The 9,471-nt window shown below is 34.4% G+C and overlaps 1 long non-coding RNA gene across 6 annotated transcripts; it reads left to right on the top strand.

Moving 5' to 3' along the window:
- The first annotated feature begins 3,037 nt into the window (after positions 1 to 3,037).
- Positions 3,038 to 9,044, top strand: LOC135289590 (uncharacterized). 6 transcript variants are annotated; one of them, XR_010352355.1, is made up of 4 exons: positions 3,038 to 3,210; positions 4,819 to 4,907; positions 7,524 to 7,577; positions 7,878 to 9,044. It is a non-coding gene; the product is annotated as an uncharacterized LOC135289590 (long non-coding RNA). The 6 variants fall into 6 exon arrangements; XR_010352349.1 differs by having other exon boundaries at positions 7,509 to 7,577; XR_010352360.1 differs by having other exon boundaries at positions 7,471 to 7,577.
- The last annotated feature ends 427 nt before the right edge of the window (positions 9,045 to 9,471 follow it).

Raw genomic sequence — 9,471 nt, 5'->3', positions numbered from 1 at the left:
AATTTCTGAAATTACAGGATTGGAGCAACTAAGGAAAAATCACAGAACTTATGAAGAATGAGAAGTACTGTTTCATCAAATTTCAAAAGTAAACTTGTTGAATTCCTCCGCTTGCTTTTTTACGTGTAATCTATGATAAAACCCCTTAAAGTCTACATGCCTTTTTCTGTAACAAAAATAAATTGCAGAATTTCATGATTTCTGACCCAATAATGAAGCTTCTTAATGTAATTATGTGGCATTACACTTATGTACCTCAAGAACACCACATCTTGCTGTATTGTAGTGCCACTGTATCACAAATGGCAAACCCATATATTTTTACCTGATGTAGTATATAGAAAGGCCTAGTTTGGAGCTCCTCTGATACATAAATGATCCAAAGACTAAAGTAATCCCACAATTTTCCCATCAGACAGCTAATATGGCAATGGCAGTTATATAAGCAACTTTTTTTACATGTTAAAATCCCATGTATAGATGTCATTGCTGTCATTGCATTCAGGACAGCATTCCTTTTTACAGATATTATACATGTAGCAGTTGTTCCTTACTTTCTTTTTTCCACAGTGCAGGATTCAAGTTTGTTGTGAGACTATTCTCTACAGTTTAATAGTCAAAAAAAAAAAAAAGGAGAAGAAGTAATGAAATGTTAGGTACCGTTGTTCATGCATACACAAGATGGCATGAAACCACATACATTTCTGATCCCCTGTTTTATTAAGAGCCCCCAACTTCAGATATTTTATGACAAACTAAATTGCAGTACACTTTAACTTTGGTCAAACTCTTGCAGAGATCTGGTGACAAAGTTATTTGTTTCCTTTAAACAACTAAACAGAAATTTTTCTTTTGACCCTATTCTAAAGAAGTACGTTGCTAAAAAATGTGGAGTAAAGAGGGGATAGAAATCTATTGGTTAAAGATCTTGTATCACCAGCTCAGGTGGCTTGGATGTCACCCTTATGGTCTTCTGATGTGACTTCAGAAAGATTGTACTGTCAGCAGGAAAATGGGTCTTTTTGAAAAGATTTTCTCCTTTACCAAAGCATCTTATGAGATGTTAAGCTCATTAGGAAACTAGAAGAAAATCCAGCTGAACTTTTAAGTCTTTTTTCACTTTTTTCTTTCTCTGTTTTTTTTCAACTTTTGGTCATTAAGATTGTGAAAAGGGGCTTAGCTTTTTGAGCAGCTCCAGGGAAAGATGGGGAGGGGGAAAATGTTGAGATCTTATGACTACAGTTGTTAATATACAGTGGTGGTACTATTCAAGCTGCGATACTCAAAGGTCTGTCAGTGCTTCCATTTGAAACACAGTCTTTTTAATGTTTATTTTTCCAAAAAGGAGTCCAGTATTAGTTGAATTTTAGCATGCAAGAATGCATCCTGGGAGAAAATTTTCTTTGTGACATTTCAAATAGCTGGTTTGCATTGTACGTGTTAGAAATAATTCAAAGTGTCCCAGCCTGAGATGTATTTTTGCATTTGTATCCAGCTGTCAGCCATTTTTTTGTGTAAGCATTCATACATAGAGGTCGATGACAATGTGTTTATGTGCATATGTGTGAGTGTCCATTGTGGTACAACCTGCAAGAGGACTACCCTTATGCTTAAATGTTAATACAGGCCTGAACTTTCCACAGGTTAGCAGCACCTTGCAGGATGAAGTCTTTACACCTGCTCAATCAACAGGATGGAGATCCAGCTGTTCTCTTGCCAGGTCGAGAGAGCAGTCCGTGTTTTGCACTGAAGTGCCAGTCTTAAGATTAGGTTTTGCCTTTTGTGGTATAAAATACACTATGCTGTTAGAGAGAGCAAGAATATTTGCATTAAAAGACTGTGTAGGTAAGATAAAGGAGCAAGTTTCCTTTCCTTCAAGAAGAAGGGAAGGAATGGATCAATCCCTATATTTTCAGGTGCAGGCAATGAAAGGGGAGAAGAATACTTAGCATTGCTCTTTGTCATTTTTTGCAGAGCAATTTAATTTACTGACTTTTCACTTACTAAGAATTACACTTAGATATTTAGAAAGCTATTTTTCCCATTTTAGAAAAGCAAATACTGAGACAAGGTTGTCTCAGAACACATTGTGCCAAACAGAAAGCTAGAATCTTGTCACTTATCATCTTATCTTCTTCCATATTTATTGGGTGATTTGTACCGATCTTGAAAAATTAAACAGTTGTTAATGATGTAAATTGATGAAATATTGGAGAGTGTTCCAACTGCATTTTGAGAAAGACACATCTTGAATATTAGGAGGTGTAAGGGAATGCAGAGGATGTGTCTGACTTTTCAAGAGCAAGAGCCTTTATGAAAGGCCTCATGAACTCCATCTACACTTTCTCTTTCTTGAAAAATTATAGAAAATGCAAATAAGTATATGAGACTTGTTACAGAAATCATTGTTTTCTGCTTGTACACAGTAGCTGATCATTGTCAGGGAGTAATGTTATTCAGAGCCCACTGGGACTTTGTCATGTTATTTTCTTTCTTTGCAGTTCCTGTTGTTTCCTTGGCTCTTTGTGGCAAGATAGAAGGGAAGTCCATCTTGTAAGAGAGTGATAGAATATAGCTTAAGAATTAGCCTTATCACTTATTACTTTCATTAGCACCTTCAGGAAAGCACACATATCTGAGACCATGTAGTTCCAAATAAGATTCCTTGGGAATTCAAGCAAGATTAGGGTCAATGTGTTTTCTCAGGAAATAGGTGGTTAAGAGGTTCTCTAGGGAGCACAAGATCATTATTAGATTTGCAAGGTGCCCCTGCTGTCTGGGAACAATGATGTGTAGAGCTCTATGATATCAGAAGGCCAAATAGTTACTTTTTTATTCTATATTATACTATACTACAAAGAATACTCAAAAATACTAAAAGATACCAAAGAAAACTGGTGACTGTCTCCTGACAGTCAAGACACAGCTTGGACCTGATAGGTGAATTGACATAAACAATTCCACCAGAATCCAATCAAGTAATCACCTTGGGTAAATGATCTCCAGAACACATTCCACATGAGCACAAACACAGGAGCAGCAAATGAGATAAGAATTGTTTTGATAATTTTTCTCTGTGCTTCTCTCACAGCTTCTCTCTGTTCAGAGGGCATGTGTATACCACAGATCATATCAGTAATAAGTGCAGATTTCTTGCCAGAAAACAGTATCCTTGAAGCAGGAAAGGGACAGGACAACTCTGTAACCCTGGTGAGTAGTGGAGCATGCAGAACCACAACAGCCACTTACTGCTGAGGGATTTGAAATTACTGATGTGGGATTGAAAGGAGAGTGACCCAAGGGTGAGGTAATGCGTATTGTTTCAACAGTAAAGATTGTTTTCTCCATAGTTTCACAAACTATAGAGACAGGATCTGTTCAAGATAGATCCCTGGGATTTTCTTGTCTGGTGCAAGTCACATGAGTTAGAAGAGATAACATAGTGTGTGTTATTTCCATCACAATGAAAATGACAAGAAGTGAAGGGTAGCTGCTTGCCTCATTATGGTTGGTTAATTTTTATTATGTTTGATGCTGTTTGTTCATTTGAATCTTTTAAATATATACTTGTAAAATTCAAGAACAATATGTATTTATTTAGATTTAAAAAAGATTTAAAATCTTTTAAATATATACTTGTAAAATTTGATCTCTTATATTTTCATTGTTTTTCTATGGCAATTACAATCAGGTCTCACAAATCTCTAGTTTGGATGTCATACACTTTTATTATAATGTCATTGTACATAAAGCTGAAAGAGGTCCTAGATCTTTGAATCTGATCTTACATAAATGCTGTAATTTACTTGCTTTAATCACCTACCCCCGTCTGCAATTTAAATATAGATTTGGCCAAAATTATGTTTCAGAAAGCCATTGAATCTTGATCTGAGGAACTTTAGAAATCATCAATGTCTTATTTCCAAATTTGGTGTTACTAATTCCCATAGTTAAACACTGGTGCCTGATGATGTTAATTTTTTGATGCAGCTTTGCAAAGACCCACTAACAGAGCTAGGAATTTGATGAAGAGGAATTGTTTTGTTCAGTCTTTATGACACTGGTCTCTGGGTTTTCTATAAAAGATGCCATGCCATGTTTTTATGCTGAGGGTAAAAAATAATTTCTGTCAATGCACAAGTGAGACCAAATGGATAAAGCCAAAATTCATGATTAAAACTATCATTCAACTGGAGATACACTTAAAGATGTTCCCAGCCACAAGCCTCTTTTACACTTCTATTAGCAAAGGTTTTAAATGCATGCTAAAATACTAATAGGAATACTACTTAGGGCTTTATCAGTGTCTTCAACAACAGAAATATTTATTATGTAAATGTACTTCAGGCCTTCAGGTGAGATGAAAAGATTTATGCCTGTCTCCTGACTAATAAAATTGCACTTAATATCAGCCTTAAAAGAAACCATTTAGACAACAGATTTTTCTAGTTTACTTATTACTTGATAGAAATACGTTAGAGTTTATCTGATATCATAGTGTGATGGTCCAAAGGGAAATTAATTTTAAATCTTTTAACTAGGAGGTACAGGTAAGAAATAGCTGTCTAATGGTGTTTTCATTTCCAATACCATGATGACCACTTTTCAACCCGTCAGTATTGTTGCCGGTGATCTAATTATCCCCTTAAATGCTCTTTCCTATATTCCCCCTGTATAAAGGAAAAAATAAGGTAGATATATAATTTTTTACTCTCTTGAGAGACTATATCTCTTGGGCAGAGAACATGTGAAAACCCTTGAGCACCAATGTTTTACATATAGCTCTGGCAGCAATAATTGGGTCTTTTATTCTAACAGTTGCTGTTGCAAAGGAGGAAGGAATTGTCTGCATTCCTATAGCAGCTTGAAAACTTGTTCCTCTATCTGCAAGTGACCCGTGGTGTGAGGTAATGGGAAGAGAGCCAAACTTTAAACAGTTTTTATTTGGATTCAGTTGAATGCCAGGTGAAGATTCAGGCTTTTTTTTTTTTTTTTGTCCCAAATATTTCTCTCAGCCCAAGATGAGAAGCAAAATGTCATATTCCATTGTTCCTTTTTCTTCTCCACAGCAGCATATTTTAAAGATGGAAATTCAGCTATCTGTATTTCCCTACTTTTGTCAGTTTGGGTCATAGCCTTAATGTTACTTAAACAGTTTCTTTAAAGTAATGGAGCCCTTAATATAGACTTAATAAAGCAATGTAAGGCGGTATGGATTTCCTTCTGTCTAAGGTTCAGAGGCCTTTATCTGAATAATACATTAGATACTTTTATTCACTGGTGAGGCTTCGTAACAGGAAAAACTTTGAAGGCAACGTCTATCCTGTCATTAAATTGATAATAGACATGTTCTTTACTTTTTATCCCTTTTGTAGCACATCTTTTACCTCTGACAGGTTTCTCTAGGAATTAAACAGGGACCATAGGATACTTTTACCAGCATATAACAATGTGGTCTCCTAACTTGTTGCAAGCATAAATAACTGTGGTGAGGAAAACCTTATCAAAAGGTTCTTTGATACTTGCATGTTACTTGTATTGTTATTATACATACAAAGTTGTAATGAAAAGTAGAATACACTTTTAATATTCTTTTTCAGTGTGAGAAGGATGCATAAACTAGGTCCATTTTAAGGTTTAATTTAAAACTTCCATGAAGTAGATATTGCCATTACATGAAATCGGATTCAGAGATATCTATATAATTAAAATTCTTTTTTCCTTGAGTTGAATATCTGTGTGTCTTCATTTGAAAACAAAAGGATTTTTAAAAGGTTTTAATATGACAAAATACAAAAAATATTTTTAAAATATGTATAACAAATCCCAAATGCAACTGTACACCCAGAATCCCATATTCTAGTTCATGTTTTCCTTTGTGTGTGTTTATAGTCTCAGGGTTGAAGCTCTCACAAATATCCACCAGATTTCCTATCAATTGTTAACAATCCCTGTTAATCAGTTTATGCTGTTGGAGAAAATTAAAAATTATTTTTATTTCCTTCTTTATATTTATAACTCATTTTCCCTATTTAATCTAAGTTCAGCTTTTTTACTTCTCATCAAAACCTCTAGCAAGGGTGTTGCAATGAAGAGTTGCCAAAAATGCATTAAATTCTGGACAAAGTTGTAAATAATGGTTTTGATAACCATTTCCAAATTCTCCACTGGAGCAGACAAAAATGTCTTCAACTCCAGTAAACTGTTTTGTATTTACCATAAAATCTGACCATGAAAGCCCAAAACAAAGTGGGTGTATTGTTCTTCTGGTTGTATCTTAGCACTCTGATGTGCATCAGAGTAAAAAATAACTGAATACGAAGAGTGTAGGAGCTAGTTCAAATTCTCTGTTCAATCTACCCCAAGAGACAAAGAAGACAAGAGAAGAAATGTGGTTATTTCCAGGTTTCACCTGTGATAGAAACAAGTTTTGCATGGCGTTCAGTGAGGAAATGAAATTTTGCATAAATTTCACTCCATGAAATGTCTGATTCATGCTTTTTGACATTCAAATTATAAAGTCTTTATGGCTTGCTGTATTAGTGAAAAGCCAGCATAGCTTGACAAAAAATATATGGAAATATACCTGATTTGCAAGAGGGTAGGTGATTTTGAACAATATTTTGTGTCATTTATAGATGCATATTTTCATCTGAACTGTGATAATATTTTGAGCTAAGTCATATTCTGCTGCAAATCCAAATTAGATTGCACTATGTTTGTGAGAGCTGACATATCTATTTAAAAATAAAAATTCTTATTCAGATTTTAAAAATAACATAATTTGAAATAATTTATGGCTAAAAATTAGCAAAAATACAGTTCTTCTCATAATGAGTAGTAACTCCAGTTATTTGTAACATTGAGCTGAAAAAACCAAGCACAGTTTTTCAAGTAAGGTGTATTAGCTGTCTTAATTCTCTTCTAATTCAGTTACATAATGAAATTAGTGAAATTATTCAGTGGAAACTATCAGATTATATTCACCCCAACATACATAATTTTTGGTTTTGTATTTATTTGTAGCTTTTCTTGGTGGAGTCAACATTTTTTATCAATTGCAGCTTCATACTGAAATGTGATTGACTTATTAAGGAAATTAATATGTCTTATTGCTTCTAGCTAAAGGCTTTGCAAAATCATGATGCATTACTTTGGCATTCCTATAGATATCACATAGTTATAAAAATTCTTCAATTAGAGAGATCCATGAGGAGCAGCTATGAAAATAACTGAGAAGTGAAGAAATAACTCAAAATTTTGGAAAATACATTAGTCTGTAAATCTCTAACATTTCATTTGGAATGAATAATTTCTTTCTGCTTAAAAAAATTATCTTTGAACTTTAAATACAATATTTTAAATACAATTATTTTATTGGATATATTATATTAGTATAATTTAATCAATTCATATTTCAGTTTTGATCAGTCCCTTACTTTTAACTTACTAGAATTTTATAATTCAAAGAGAAGTGTATCTAGAACTGATGTTGACACTACACTTAGCAACTTTTTTCCAAGGAAATTATCAGTGAAGGAAACCGGAGGTGAAATGGGCTATTATTGATTCCAAAGGTAATGAGCTTGATTATTTACTTTAGTCTTAAATTTGAGCCAGCTAACTTAATAATGTCAGCAATTTTATGGCATATTCATAAACATACACTGGGATGGGAAAGTTCACAGTCTTTTATATATTGCATGAATGGACTTCTCAGGTATCTAGAAAACATTATTAACCTTTAGTGATTCATCTGCAAACCTAAAGCTAACAAAATAATATTGTACTGACTGCAACAAAGCAGTTTTGAAATGAGAGGATTAGCTAAGACCAAAAGGGAACTTTTAATGCATGAAGCTATTGCATCCTTGTAGATCTCCATACCTTGTGAATCAGAGGAAGATGAACTCATCAGAGGTATGAAAATGAGATACAAGAAAAACAGCACAGCTATACTGGAGTTTATCACTGAACTCCTCAGTGCTTTCTGATGAATGAGACTATTATTCTGGGAGCTTATAACAAAAGGCCCTTCCTTTGTTGACCATGGGATTTTTGTTGAAAGTTCATATTCAGACAAAAAAAAAAAAAAATTCGGCCAGCTGATACTTGGTGTGTCAGTAGGAAATAACTTTTGATGGTGATGTGGATAAGATCTGGCTGACACCCAGTCCCTCTGGGAAAGAATATACTTATTCAATCAGAACACTGAGCTTTCTGGAAGAATCATTCAGACAAAGCCTTTTAAACATGCCACACCAAGGGACCCTGCTCTCTACTCCCTCGCTCTGCACTGAACTCCAGAGCCCCACTGAACACTGCAATGCTTTGATGATGTGTCAGAGGGGCCAATTTTGCAGCCACTCAGGACCAGGAGTTCTCAATACACTTGAACAGAAAACCACTAAATACATACAGAAATATTGTGGAAACACTGAAATTCCAGAATCTGTTTGTATACTGCAACAGTTGAAGTGAAGATAATACCAAAACCAGGGTGAACCATGTTCCTTCATTGCCATATCAAGGGATATATTTGACTTTTCTGGTATTCTGCTAAGCTTTTGTCAGCTGTATAATCAGCAAAAGGATGTGTCTGTTCTCAGCATGGTAACACTACGAAGTCTTAATGGGGTTCTGGGAGAGAAAAAGAAGGGACTTTCCAGATTTTTCCCTACTTAATGACTAAACATTTACTTTAAGTGATGACAGTGTCTAATGGTTCTGATGGGAAATATGAGATAGTTTAAACACAGCAGGAGTTAATGCCTGTTTTTTCCCTGTTTTTCTGTTTCTAATGCTTAATAAATAATAACTCATCAGTGGAAGTTTCTGCACTGTGAAGTCTCTTCTGAGAGTGTCTTGTGACTAAAACTTTGCAAGTTCTACTCAATCTGAACAACAGAGCATAGTTAAGAATCTTAAATAATGTGAAGCATGTGGGCTCATTTAAACATCATGTTCATTTAAATGGCTGAAGATAGTAACGGCTTTTTATCTTGAAGGAAAACCAAAATAAAAAATAATGATTACTTCAAAAATCTGAGCTATTTGAATTTTTATCTGTTGTTGTTAGCTTGATATACTTTTCTTAGTGTGTTATAAAACCTGTGTTGAAAATACCTTTACACTAGAGAAAGAATGTTTTTGCTGTATTTCTAGTTATGCAGGCAGTTATTAGAAACTCAAGTGGAGAAGCAGTAGTTAGCAATTTAGGTTAGTGACCCTTAAGTTAATACTAACGGGAGTTAATTACATCCATCTTATTAGTAAGTCAACAAGAGTTCCATAAAACTTTGGTATTTAAAGAAAAAATTTTTCCTTTTCTCTTACTCTCCTGTGGACCACAGGGCTTTGATTTGTGTGGCTTTCTGTTTCTCAAAGACATTTGAAATAGGGATAATACTGCAAAAAAGTCACTGTCACTTAGGACAGGTCATTTCTTATCACTGCAACTTTAGCAGCATT

Source organism: Passer domesticus, chromosome 1 (assembly GCF_036417665.1).
Source record: "Passer domesticus isolate bPasDom1 chromosome 1, bPasDom1.hap1, whole genome shotgun sequence".
Lineage (NCBI taxonomy): Eukaryota > Metazoa > Chordata > Aves > Passeriformes > Passeridae > Passer > Passer domesticus.
The sequence above is the reverse complement of the archived record's forward strand: the minus strand, read 5'-3'. Positions and strand labels throughout refer to the sequence as shown.